The sequence below is a fragment of the Pan troglodytes genome, chromosome 3 (assembly GCF_028858775.2).
Source record: "Pan troglodytes isolate AG18354 chromosome 3, NHGRI_mPanTro3-v2.0_pri, whole genome shotgun sequence".
Lineage (NCBI taxonomy): Eukaryota > Metazoa > Chordata > Mammalia > Primates > Hominidae > Pan > Pan troglodytes.
The window spans coordinates 100,210,645-100,222,792 of record NC_072401.2 but is presented as its reverse complement, the minus strand read 5'-3'; the positions used below and the strand labels follow the sequence as shown (position 1 = coordinate 100,222,792).

The window sequence follows — 12,148 nt, the reverse complement described above, 5'->3', positions numbered from 1 at the left end:
GCCTCCCAAAGTGCTGGGATTACAGGCGTGAGCCACTGTGCCTGGCCCATGTATCACTATTATAGTTGCTCCTCTGTAACATCATTTTTTTTCCTGATTTAAAGATTTTATCTTCAATTTTCAGGCAGTTTGACTATAGTGTGCCCACATGTGGTTTTCTTTGTATTTATCCTGCTAGTGATTTGTTGAGCTTCTTGAATCTGTGGGTGGATGTTTTTCACAAAATGTGGAACATGTTTGGCCATTATTTCTTCTAATTTTTTTCTACTTTATTCTCTTTCTCCTCATCATCTAAGACTCCAACTGCACGTACATTAGACAACTTGATCTTGTCTCATACCTTCCCTGTCTATGGCACAGGATATTTGTGATGTTAATAGAATGTGAAAAATCATTTTGAAGGTTTATACTTTAGCCTCAATAATATGAATTTTAAAAAGGAGTCTGTAGTAGTACTATCAGAGTTACTACAAGAATGAAATGATTTATGAAAGAAGCATTAAGGAGTGCCTGACATATACTAAATACTCAATAAATTATTATTATCTGTATCAGTTAGCTATTGCTGCATAATAAATCACATCACATAATAATTGTGGTGGAAAGCAATTGTTTCTTACAAGTCTACAGGTTATCTGGCAGCTCTTCTGATCAGAGATGTGTTCATCTGTTCTCATTCACATGTGTGGGGATCATCTGGCTATTATGTAATCTATGATGGCCTCCACTGGGATGGTTGGGTCTGCCACATGCGTTTCATCCCCCAGCTGCCTAGTTCTCATGATGATGACAGAGCACAAGAGAGGAAGTGGAGACATTTGGAGATTTTAAAAAATTCTTTCTTTTTTTAATTGACAAAATTATATATATATATATTTATGGTATACACATATGATATTTTGATATATGTACACATTTCAGAATGGCTAACTCAAGCTAATTAATATATACATTACCTTATACCCTTATCATTTTTTATAGTGGGAACAATTAAATCTACTCTCAGCAATTGTAAGTATACAATACATTGTTATTAACTATAGTAATCATGCTGTACAATGGATCTCTTGAACTTATTCCTCTTGTCTAACTGTCTAATATTGTGTCCTTTGACCAGCATTTCCCCAGTCTCTTCCACTTCAGCCTCTAGACCCTAGTAACCACCATTCTATTCTCTGCCTCCCTGAGTTCAACTTTTTTATTACACATAACAGGGGGAATAAAAATGTCCCTGGAAAAATGTAGTTAAAAGATAAAAATATAATATAAATATATATATTATTTCTCAATATAAACTCCATCAAGTTCAAGATACTTTTGTAAACAATGATACTAGCCTATCCCTAAAGAACTCAGGGCCTTGGGAATTTAATCATGTCAATGCAGTCTCTTTTTTTACATCATTAACTGAGAAAAAAAATGGGTGCCATTTACACATTTTTTAATATTAGGAAACAAAAAGAAGTCAGGAGGAACCAAATCAGAACTGTAAGGTGGATGCCTAAAATTGCCCTTGGTTGATGAGAAGAATGAGCAGGAGCATTATCATGTAGAGAAAGTATCTGGTGAAGCTTTCTCGGGCATTTTTCTGCTAATAGTATCAGTTAACTTTCTCAAAACACTCTCATAATAAGTAGATGTTATTATTTTTTCTGGCTGCCCAGAAAGCCAACAAGCAAAATGCCTTGAACATCCCAAAAAACTGTTGCCATGACCTTTGCTTCTGACCAATTCACTTTTGCTCTGACTGGACTACTTCCACCTCTTGGTAGCCATCGCTGTGATTGTGCTTTGTCTTCAGGATTGTACTGGTAAGGCCGTGTTGCATCTCCTGTTACACTTCTTTGAAGAAATGCTTCAGGATCTTGCTCCTACTTGTTTAAGATTTCCATTGAAAGCTCTGCTCTTGTCTGCAGCTAATCTGAGAGCAACAATTGTGGCATCCATTGAGTGGAAGTTTGCTCAATTTTATTTGTCAGTCAGAAATGTGTAAGCTGACCCAGTTGAGATGTCTGTGGTGTTGGCTTTTGTTTCTGTCATTAATCGTCAGTCCTCTTCAATTAGGGTATACACAAGATTATCTTCTTCCTTGAATATTGATGTGGATGGTCTGCCTCTGTGAGCTTCATCTTTAACTTTGCCTCATTGTCCATTTGTAAACTGCTGATTTCTTTGGAGCATTGTTCCCATAAACTTTTTGTAAAGCATGAATGATTTTATCATTTTTCTACCTAAGCTTCAGCATAAGTTTGGTATTTGTTCTTGCTTCAGTTTTTGAAGATTTATGTGGCTCTGATAGGTGCTCTTTTCAAACTGATGTCCAATACTTTTTAATGCCTTAAACTAGATCCTGTCCAGACATGGTTTTTTTTAGATAGTCTTGCACTGTCACCCAGGCCGGAGTGCAGTGGTGAGATCTTGGCTCACTGTAACCTCCCCATCCTGGGTTCAAGTGATTCTTCTGCCTCAGCCTCCTGAGTAGCTGGGATAACAGGCATCTGCCACCACTCTTTGATCATTTTTTGTACTTTTAGTAGAGATGGGGTTTCACCATATTGGCCAGGCTGGTCTTAAACTCCTGACCTTGTGATCCACCTGCCTCAGCCTCCCAAAGTGCTGGGATTACAGGCGCCTGGCACCAGACATGTTATAATAGGGTAGTACAAGTTTATTTTGGTTAAAAAATGGTTTGAGATCTATGCATAATTTTTTCATAATATGCATTTTTCCATCAACTTTTTGAAGTCCCCTTGTGTAAGTGAGGTCCTACAGTATTTGTCTTTCTGTGCCTGGCTTATTTCCCTTAACATAACGTTCTTCAGGTTTATCCATGTTGTCACAAATGACAGGATTTTTAAAATTTTTAAAGTCTGAATATTATTCTATTGTGTAAATATACCACATTTTCTTTGTCCATTCATCCGTTGATGGACACAGATTGATTCCTTAACTTGGCTATTGTGAATAATGCTGCAATAAATATGGGAGTGCAGCCATCTCTTTGACATGCTGACTTCATTTCCTTTGGATTTATACCCAGAAGCAGGATTGCCAGATCATATGGAAGTTCTAGTTTTATTTTTTTTTTGAGGACCCCCATACTGTTTTCTATAATGGCTGTACGAATCATGTAAAGGTTTTTTGAAGCCCCTGCTTACATCAACATTGCTACAGCCCCATTGGTCAGAACAAGACACATAACCAAGCAGAAAGTCAGTGTGGAAGGGCACTGCCCAAGAGCACGGATGTAGGAAGGCATAAGAGAATGGCCCATTAATGCAATCAATATACATTACCCTTATTTATCACTATTATTTTCATTTACTTCTGCAAATAAATCACCAGTAAGTTGCATTATGACCCCTTCCACATTTACTTACTTTCAGGTAGGTCAGTCAGAGCAAAACAATCTAGGAATGACAGAGGATGCTGTTTATTCTATTTTTTCTTGAACTGGGTCTCCTAATAAGGGACACACACAGAGCTTATCAAAGCATGAAGAAAGTGTATTTTTGCTTTCTCTTCACCACCTTCCTTCTCCACCTAACTCTCAGCCAGAGAAAACTGCAGATAAGAATTTAGTATTGCTAGAATGTTTTGTGGGATGTTTTCCCCTATTGTCTATCTATACCATTCCCTTTATCAATGTGCTGCAGATATTTTTGGAGATAATAAGGAAATTGAGAAAAAATTCAAGGACAAGAGCATGATAGGGTAATGACCAAAAAAAAAAAAAAAAAAAAAAAATCCCAAAACCAAAACAAAAAAACCCAGATGCTCTAAAATACAAGGAGTAAGTAGAGACTGGAAGGGGATAAAAATGTGAAGATTTTGGTAGCCAATTATAACAGGTTTGTAAACATATATGAAATATGAAGTGTTCAAAAATTTCAGTATCATTTTATTTATCATTGCCCACTTTTTAAAAAATGAGATAAGGTCTCATGATGTTGCCCAAGCTGTTCTCGAACTCCTGGCCTCAAGTGATTCTCCCACCTCAGCCTCCCAAAGTGCTGGGATTATAGGCAGGAGCCACCATACCTTGCCCCGACTTTGTGAATAGAATGTACTGGCTGAATAGGAAGGAACAATGTCTTTTTTAATTCCAGCTGCTGCTTGCCTCTTCCTTTTCATGCTACCAAAGAGGAGTTCAGCACAACAGAAACAGATGGACAGAAAGTTTCAGAAGACATGGGATTTTAAAAACCACCGATCTGTTAGGAAACAGCCTTGTTTCCTCATTTCCACAGAAGTAAGGGTTTATTGGAATCTACGGACACCACAGAAAACCACCACTCCTGGTACTGCTGCCCTCTGTCTGTGTCCAAAGAAATGGATTTCAGGTCCTTCTTCCATTTGATAAAGGAGACATACTCAGCTACTCATATTCATGCCTTTCTTTTTCTCATTAACTTACTGGTCTTGATAGTGTATCACACCATGTTAATTTCTTTTATAGTCACAGTTCTCCTTAGAATCGGAAAACTTTTTTTAAGTTTTTTTTTCTTTTTTGAGACAAAGTCTCGCTCTGTCACCCAGGCTGGGGTGTCATGATGCAATCTTGGCTCACTGAAATCTCCACCTCCTGGATTCAAGCAATTCTCCTGCCTCAGCCTCCTGAGTAGCTGGGATTAGAGGCACACAGCACCACACCCAGCTAATTTTTGTATTTTTAGTAGAAACAGGGTTTCACCATGTTGGCCAGGCTGGTCTCGAATCCTCAGTCTCAAGAGATCAGCCCACCTTGGTCTCCTAAAGTGCTAGGGTTACAGGTGTGAGCCACCATGCCCGGCTGAGTCAGAAAACATTTTAACTGCAAGGCCCACAGAAATCATCTCGCCCAAACCAATTCCATAACAAATGAGAAAACAGAAGCCTAGAGAAGTGAAGTCCAGTTAAAGATAGGTTAGCACTCAAGTTTGTAGCTTCCAGCCCAGAATATTTTATAACAACTTTGCTGTCTCCCTGTAGCACATCCATTGCACCAAACAACAGGTGTCTGAGCTCCTCGTGTCTTCCAGCTGTTCAGGGCACTGGCGGTATGTAGGCTCTGCATCCCTAGTCTGCACCCTCAGGCACATGTATCCCCTGTGCACCCCTTCATTCCTTCAGCCACAAATTAGTATTATTATGCAAATGGCCAACTCCAAGATGTGGCTACCCTTTAACAGATTAATTCAGATATGTCTGAATTTTACTTGGGCCCAAAGTCAGACACCAGCTAAAGTGCTCTGTAATCGTACGTATTATTTTATCAGTTGAGCAGTCTCATAACAAGAGTATCTGGGCCTTCCTGGGTCTTGATCTGTCACCCAGTGCAATGGTATAATCATGTCTCATTGCAGTCTTGAACTCTTGGGCTCAAGTGATCCTCCTGTTTCAGCCTCCATGTAGCTCAGACTACAGGGTGCCTGCCGCTGTGCCTGGTTAATTAAAAAAAAAAAAAAAAAAAAAAACTTTTTTTAACAGGATCTCATTATGTTGCTCACTCTAGTCCCCAACTCCTGGCCTCAAGTGATCCTCCTGCCTTGACCTCCCAAAGCACTGGGATTACAGGCATGAGCCACTGTGCCTGTCCTCATGTATAAATTTTATTTTGATACATATGAGAGCATCTTATGATTATGGTGATGGTCTGGTCCCTAAAGCTTAGTAGGTCCCACAGGACAGTAAAGAAGTGGGCACAACTTACTACAAGGAGCAACAATGAAGAAGAATAGTAAAGTCTTGCCTAGGATAGACCATTTCCTGGTCACAGAAGATCTTTAACTTTGGAGCATATAAAAGAATGTGACCAGGGCTGTAAACACAGTTTTTTTTTTTTCCCAATAGCAATACTGTTCTGCAGGATGACCAAGTGAACACTGCAATTACTGGGAGGTTTTATAGACACCATAAAATTGTAAAACTGCAGAGGTGATTTCAGTAATTTATTGCTGAATTTATTCTTCAGCTCCCAGACCAAGTTGTATACAGATAATTATAAGAGAGGAGTTAACAAAATACTGGAGTTGGGGAACAGAGAAAATTTATTTTTACTAAGTCACAAAGGGCAGGGAGGAGAGATCAGGCAAACGATCAAAGCGACAAAAGGCCATTCCTGGTTAAGAAAATAGCAGATGGTGGCAGAAACTTCTAATTGTCTCCCCTTTCATGAAGACCATGCATTTGGGTAGAGCACATGGCCACTAGCTAGAGACTATACTTTCCAGCCTCCTTGGAGGTAGCCATGGCCATGTGACCAGGTTCAGGCCTATAGCGTGTGAGTAGCAGCGATCGTGCAACTTGAGTCAACTCCTTAGAGGCAAAGTGACTTACCCCAGGCTTTCTCTTTGCCAGACGTGAAGGTAAGCTTTCTTCAATCCTGTGGACAATGGCAACACCTCAGGAGATGGTGAAGAAATAAGATGGTAGGACCTTGAGTCCCTGAATAACTGTGTGGAGCAGCACTGCCCTTCCAGTTCTGTACACCCACCTCAGGACTACTTCAGGAGGGAAATACAAACTCTAATTGAAGGCATTCTCTTTTCATTGTCTCTTTGTTACAGCCACTAAATCTGAAGTCTCATACAACGTTCAAAGGCACAGGAATGTGAAACATCGCGTTATGCTCAGGGAAATCCTTGTGAGTGGAGCATCGATGAATGAGTTAAGAAGCAGTGGGAGGTCGGGCCAGAAATGTTGGAAAGGCAAGAATCAGTGTGGCTTCGTGTACAGGAAACTCATGGCTGGGTTTGATTTCTCATAACAGAGCCACAAATGGGCTGTGTACAGACATCTTTGGTCTTAATAGGCATGGAATGAGGTCTGTCCTCTTCTAGTCATTTCTGCCTCAAAAACAAACAGCTAAGCAGCACTTTATTGCTGGCATCTAACAGCCTTGGTCCTGAATCATTGGCCATGCACCATGCCTCAAAGAATCTCAGCTTCTCATTTTGTGATGCATCTTCCAGTTGATACCTCAGCTGGCCACTTGTACTTCCTGTCTGACCCAGCTGTCCTCAGTCAACAACCAGCCTTGCCCACCCGGCCCTCTGCAGACTCTGCTTTGGTCCAGAGTTAGGGAGCACTCCCCCTGGGTCACCATAGACCCTGGGCCACAATTTGGTGGAGCACTCCAGAAATGTAAAACCTTTTGGTCAAATCTGACAGGTATTCTATTTCCAGGACAAAATTAATGAGAGAATTTCTTTTTCTATACTGAACTTTACTGCCATGTTGTTAAGGAACTTCCGTATGCTTAACTTTCTACTGTATTGGCTGTAGTTGACAATTTGGAAAACAACTTACTTAAAGAAAACAGGGGCTTTAAAAATCCTATTTCTAATAATCAAGAAAGAGGCATTTTTTTCCTTTAACTTTCCTATTAAACTTTTTAACCACCCCAGTTTCAAGAATCTTCAACATACAATTAGATCTTTTATTATTTGGTGATGTTGGGTGTCAGCAATCTGTGCTTCTACAAATAAAGCTAAATGTTCATCACAGCCACATATCACTGATTTCTAAATCCAGCTTCCTTTCCAGATTCCCTTTCTACCCTCCTCTCTGCTGCTGTGTGTCCTGGGAGGCTGACCTGCCTACTTAATAGGCTTCCTGTCCTCTGGTTTCAGGGGGATTTGGGCAATGGGAGACCCTGTCAGGAGATCAGAGGGTGCAAGGAAAGTAAGGTCAGGAGGTTTGTCCCTCGTGGCTCCCTCCCACTGGGTTGCTATGGGTTGGCTGCAGAGTCAGATGCCTCACTCTACCAAAGATGACAGCTCCTCTCAGATGGCCATACCAGGTCTCCATACAGCTCTTCTCTGGGCTTGGGTTCAGGTCCCTGATCCTCCACACTCCCACTTTTTCTGACAATGCTGGCTCCCCAGTGCTGCTAGCTATGAGGAGCTGCGCCTTTTCCTCTTGGTTTCTCTAATGCTGCCTGCCCCCACCCACCTTTGTAAGTAGCCTCTTTATTAAATTATCTAGTTTCAGGGTACCATTTCCAATTCCTGCTGGAAAACTGACTGGCACAGTGATTAAGCTAGAATTGTCTGGAATGCACCACAGCACATGGACCCTGGAAGGGAGGTTGCACATTAGGTGCATTCACCTGATCTGAATGACCTGATTCTAACCAGTGCCCCAACTACACCTCATGTATTTTTCATTGTTTCTTCAAGACAGAGGACTAGTTACTCCAGCCTTGACATGAAGATGGCCCTGGACTGGATGTTGCTACAGGCATAGGGAACAAATGTCTCCTTTCCCTACAGCACTCTTTCCCCAAAGAACATTGCTCTCTCTTTCTCCTCGTCTCTGTCTCTTTCTCTCTCTCTCTGTGTGTGTGTATGTGTGTGTGTGTATGTGTGTACAGCCACATATATGTGTGAATACAGAATTCTTTTTTTCTGAACCAACTGGATAAGTTACCTTATGGCACTTTACCTTTAAATACTTCAATGTGTATTTCTAAGAATAGGGATATTTTCTTACATAACTACAGTGCAGTTATCAACTCCATAAATTTACATTGATATAATATTTTCATCTAATCTGGCATCTATATTCCAGTTTGTCAGTTGATCTAATAATGTTCTCTACAGCATTCCTTTCTCTTCTGGTATGGGATTCAGTCTACGGTCAGTGATTGCATTTAGTTGTCATACTCTTAGTTTTTTTTATTCCAAAACATTTTCACAGGCTTTCCTTGTCTTTTATGACATTGACTATTTTTTTTAAATACTTTTTTCTTAGATTAGCTTTAGGTTCACAGCAAAATTGAGAGGAAGGTATAGAGATCGCCCATATACCACCTTCCCCCTCACATGCAAAGCGCCCCATTATTAACATCCCCCGCCAGAGTGACATTGACATTTTGAAACAGCAGAGTGCCCCCCTCCCACACATGCACTCTTCTTTTTAAAAAAACAACAGTCTTCATTTGTGTCTCTCTGGTGTTTCCTGGTGTCTCAGGCTGTGCATTTTTGGTCATCATGCTACAGAGGCAAGGCTGTGTCCTTCATGGGGCATCACACCAGGAGGTACATGTCATCCATCCATCCTTCACTGGTAAAGGTAATTTTGATATCCACTGAATAATTACTGTTTGTTTTTTCTCCTTTGAACTAATAAGCAGTCTGTGGGGAGATGCTTTAAGACCATGCAAGTATGCTGCTCCTCATCAAAATCTCCCCCTGGATTTAGCATCTGTTGGTGTGTTTTGCTGACTTCATATTTATTCTGTGGCTGCAAAATGATGATTTGCCTCTCCAGCACTCTCTCCACACTGAACGTTTAGCCCTCAGCATTCCACTGTAAGCGACAGCCCTCCTGTCTCCACTATTTATGTTTTTTAAAAATTATCGATATGGATCCATGTGTTTCTATTATTCCATGGTTTAAAATTTAGTTTTGTACTAGTATTTCAATTTACCCAATTTGGACAGTGGAACCCCTTCAAGGTGTCTCCCAAGTCCTTGTAATACATTCTGTTATTTTTGTGCATACTTTACTTTCTGGTCTAACAAGATTTTCCAGGCTCATCTGGCACCTATCCTGCCTCTGCCTTGGAATCTGCCATTACTCTGAGTAGTCCTGGTCCCTTTTTGTGGGGAATATTAGAGACTACATCTGGGCATTAGGTAGACTCACTGCCACTGGGATGTCTTTGCTTTTTGTGCTTTCAGCAGAGAGATCTAGGAAACATCAGCATGTATATCCAATTATACACACACGTACACACAGAAGAACATAAACATGTACATGCACATACATGTACACATTTTAGAAATCCTGAGTTTGCATCCTATCTCCAATTCCCATCCATTCCCATAGAGCTCTTTCTTGCTGTGCCTCATTCTGTATTGGTGTGGCCCCTCTTCCATAGTGAAAACCAAGCAACCTGGATACATTTATTCTTCTTTTGCTTAAGAATATTGCATCTGAAATATTTTCCAAATTGCTTCACTCATACCACTAAATTTAATAAACTTACTGTGTTAGTCAGGGTTCTCTAGAGGAACAGAACAAATAGGATGGAGAGAGAGAGACAGTGAGAGTAAGAGAGGGAGACATTCATTTATTTTAGGGTATTGGCTCACATGATAATGGAGGCTGGCAAGTACAAAATCTGCAGGGCAGGCCATCAAGCTGGAGACTCAGGGCAGAATTAACATTACAACTCGAGTCTGAAGACAGCCTGGAGACAGAATTCCTTCTTTCTGGGAGACCAATTTCTCTTAAGGTCTTCAACTGATTGGATAAGGCCCACCCATGTTATGGAGGATAATCTGCATTACGCAAAATATACTGATTTAAATGTTAATCTCATCTAAAAAACACCTTTGCTGCATCATCGAGACTAGTATTTGACCAAATATCTGGGTGCCGTGGCCTCACCAACCTGACACATACAATTAACCATCATACCTACTAAGAAGAAGAAAACTTGCAGAAGAAATCTCAAAGGGAAGTGTGATATGTACCATGGAGAAGGTGAGAGCCCCCCCTTTAAAGGATGGGGAGAAGGGGTAGAACACCCTCCATGCCCACCCTGGCTTGCCCCAGACCCCTGGAATTCCATGTGTCCCAGATTGAAAACTACTGCGTTGGCCTCAAGGAGTCATTAATGAGGGAATCAAAGGCAATACCACTGAGGAAGGGGTTCCTTTTGGAGGAAGGCAGGGAAGTGGCCTTTTAGGCCATCAAGTTATACCTCGACTATGCCTACCCACTGCAAGGTAATTTATTCCCACCCACTGCAAGGTAATTTATTCCCTTCCACAACTTTTGTAGCTCTTCCTTTTTCTTTGCTAAGGGCAGAGGCTAGGACATACATTTGAAGAAGGTCTTCTCAAATCCTCCCCTTCCCCGACACTCATACACTTCGTCTTAGCCATATAAGGCAAAGAAATATGTACTGGATTTTAAGAGTAAGTCCAAGGGATACAGTCACTGCTGATATGAGGGATTCCCTAGGAAATTTTGTTATCTGAAAGTACATGGTTACAGTACTCCTCAGACAAATGCTTCTCTCCTGGGTAAGGAAAAGTGTTCCAGATAACCATGCCTCCCACAGCCCAGATCTCACCCTTATCTGTTTTGTGTGTCTGCGTCAGCTTTGCTTTGGTAGAAGCATTTTATTCTGCTGAGACAGTGGAGAGCAGCTGTTTGATCCCTGACCAGCGATAACCCTGGAGAGCTTCTATCTTACATGCTGGAAATTCTGAGTAAAATGACCATTCACAGAATTTCTGAGAGAGAGCAAGGCGTCTCTCTTCCAACCCAAAAAAAGACATCATGAAAACACACACACACACACACACACACACATACACACACACATACTCACCAGGAAGATTCTTCGATGCACGGCATGTGAGTGGAGTTGTTGGACTGGCACAGAGGGACGCACAAGCTTCCCTCCATGTGCACTGTGGCAGGGCTCACAGCCATAACCCAGGCTGCAGCTGTTCCATATCTTGGAGGCATCAGTGTTACTCTTGGTGGGTGGCCTATACTAGGGCATTCCTCAGAGGCCTGGGCACTGTAGGCATGCCCACCTCTGTCAAGGCAGTGACCTGCATGGAAAAAGGAGCTGCACAAATGGAGGGGAGGAGGGACCAAGGAAAGGCCCCCCAAGCTATGGCTAAGGGGAGGGAGATGCTGACAATAAAATGCCTTTGCTGAGTGCTGGCATGTTCTTCCCAGATGCAGCCCTGTCTGCCTCACTGGTCTGAGTAGGACTAGCTAGATCAATGTCTGCAGCCCAGCTCTCAGCACATCTCTCCCCAGACCAAGACTCTTAAGGATACAGCCCAAACTCGCTTCCCGTCACGACTGTCCAGCCTGACACTGGGTACCTTCCAGCCTCTTCTCGTACCCATAAACAATATGTGTCTGCCACGCCAGACTGCTCTCTGTTTCTGAAACATATCCTATTCCCTCGTGACATCATGGCTTTGCAATATGCTCCCTTTTCCTAGAATGTCCTTCTAAACCCCTCTCTGGCAGATACTCTTCTTCAAGAACCAGTTCAAACCTCTCCTCCCCTACACCTTCCCTGACTTCCCTTCCTTAATTCCTTCTCTACATTCCCTTGGCAATCTGATCTCAGTTCTCACACAGCTGTAATTATTTATTATGGTCTCTGTCCAATTTCCCTTGT

General features: G+C 41.6%; 1 long non-coding RNA gene across 1 annotated transcript in view; it reads left to right on the top strand.

Moving 5' to 3' along the window:
- The window catches only part of LOC129143751 (uncharacterized), a 58,364-nt gene extending 53,977 nt beyond the window's left edge, over window positions 1–4,387 (top strand). Inside the window, exon 2 of the long non-coding RNA XR_008547569.2 lies at window positions 4,110–4,387. This is a non-coding gene — a long non-coding RNA (uncharacterized LOC129143751). The remainder of the gene's footprint in view (window positions 1–4,109) is intronic.
- Window positions 4,388–12,148: the final 7,761 nt, after the last annotated feature.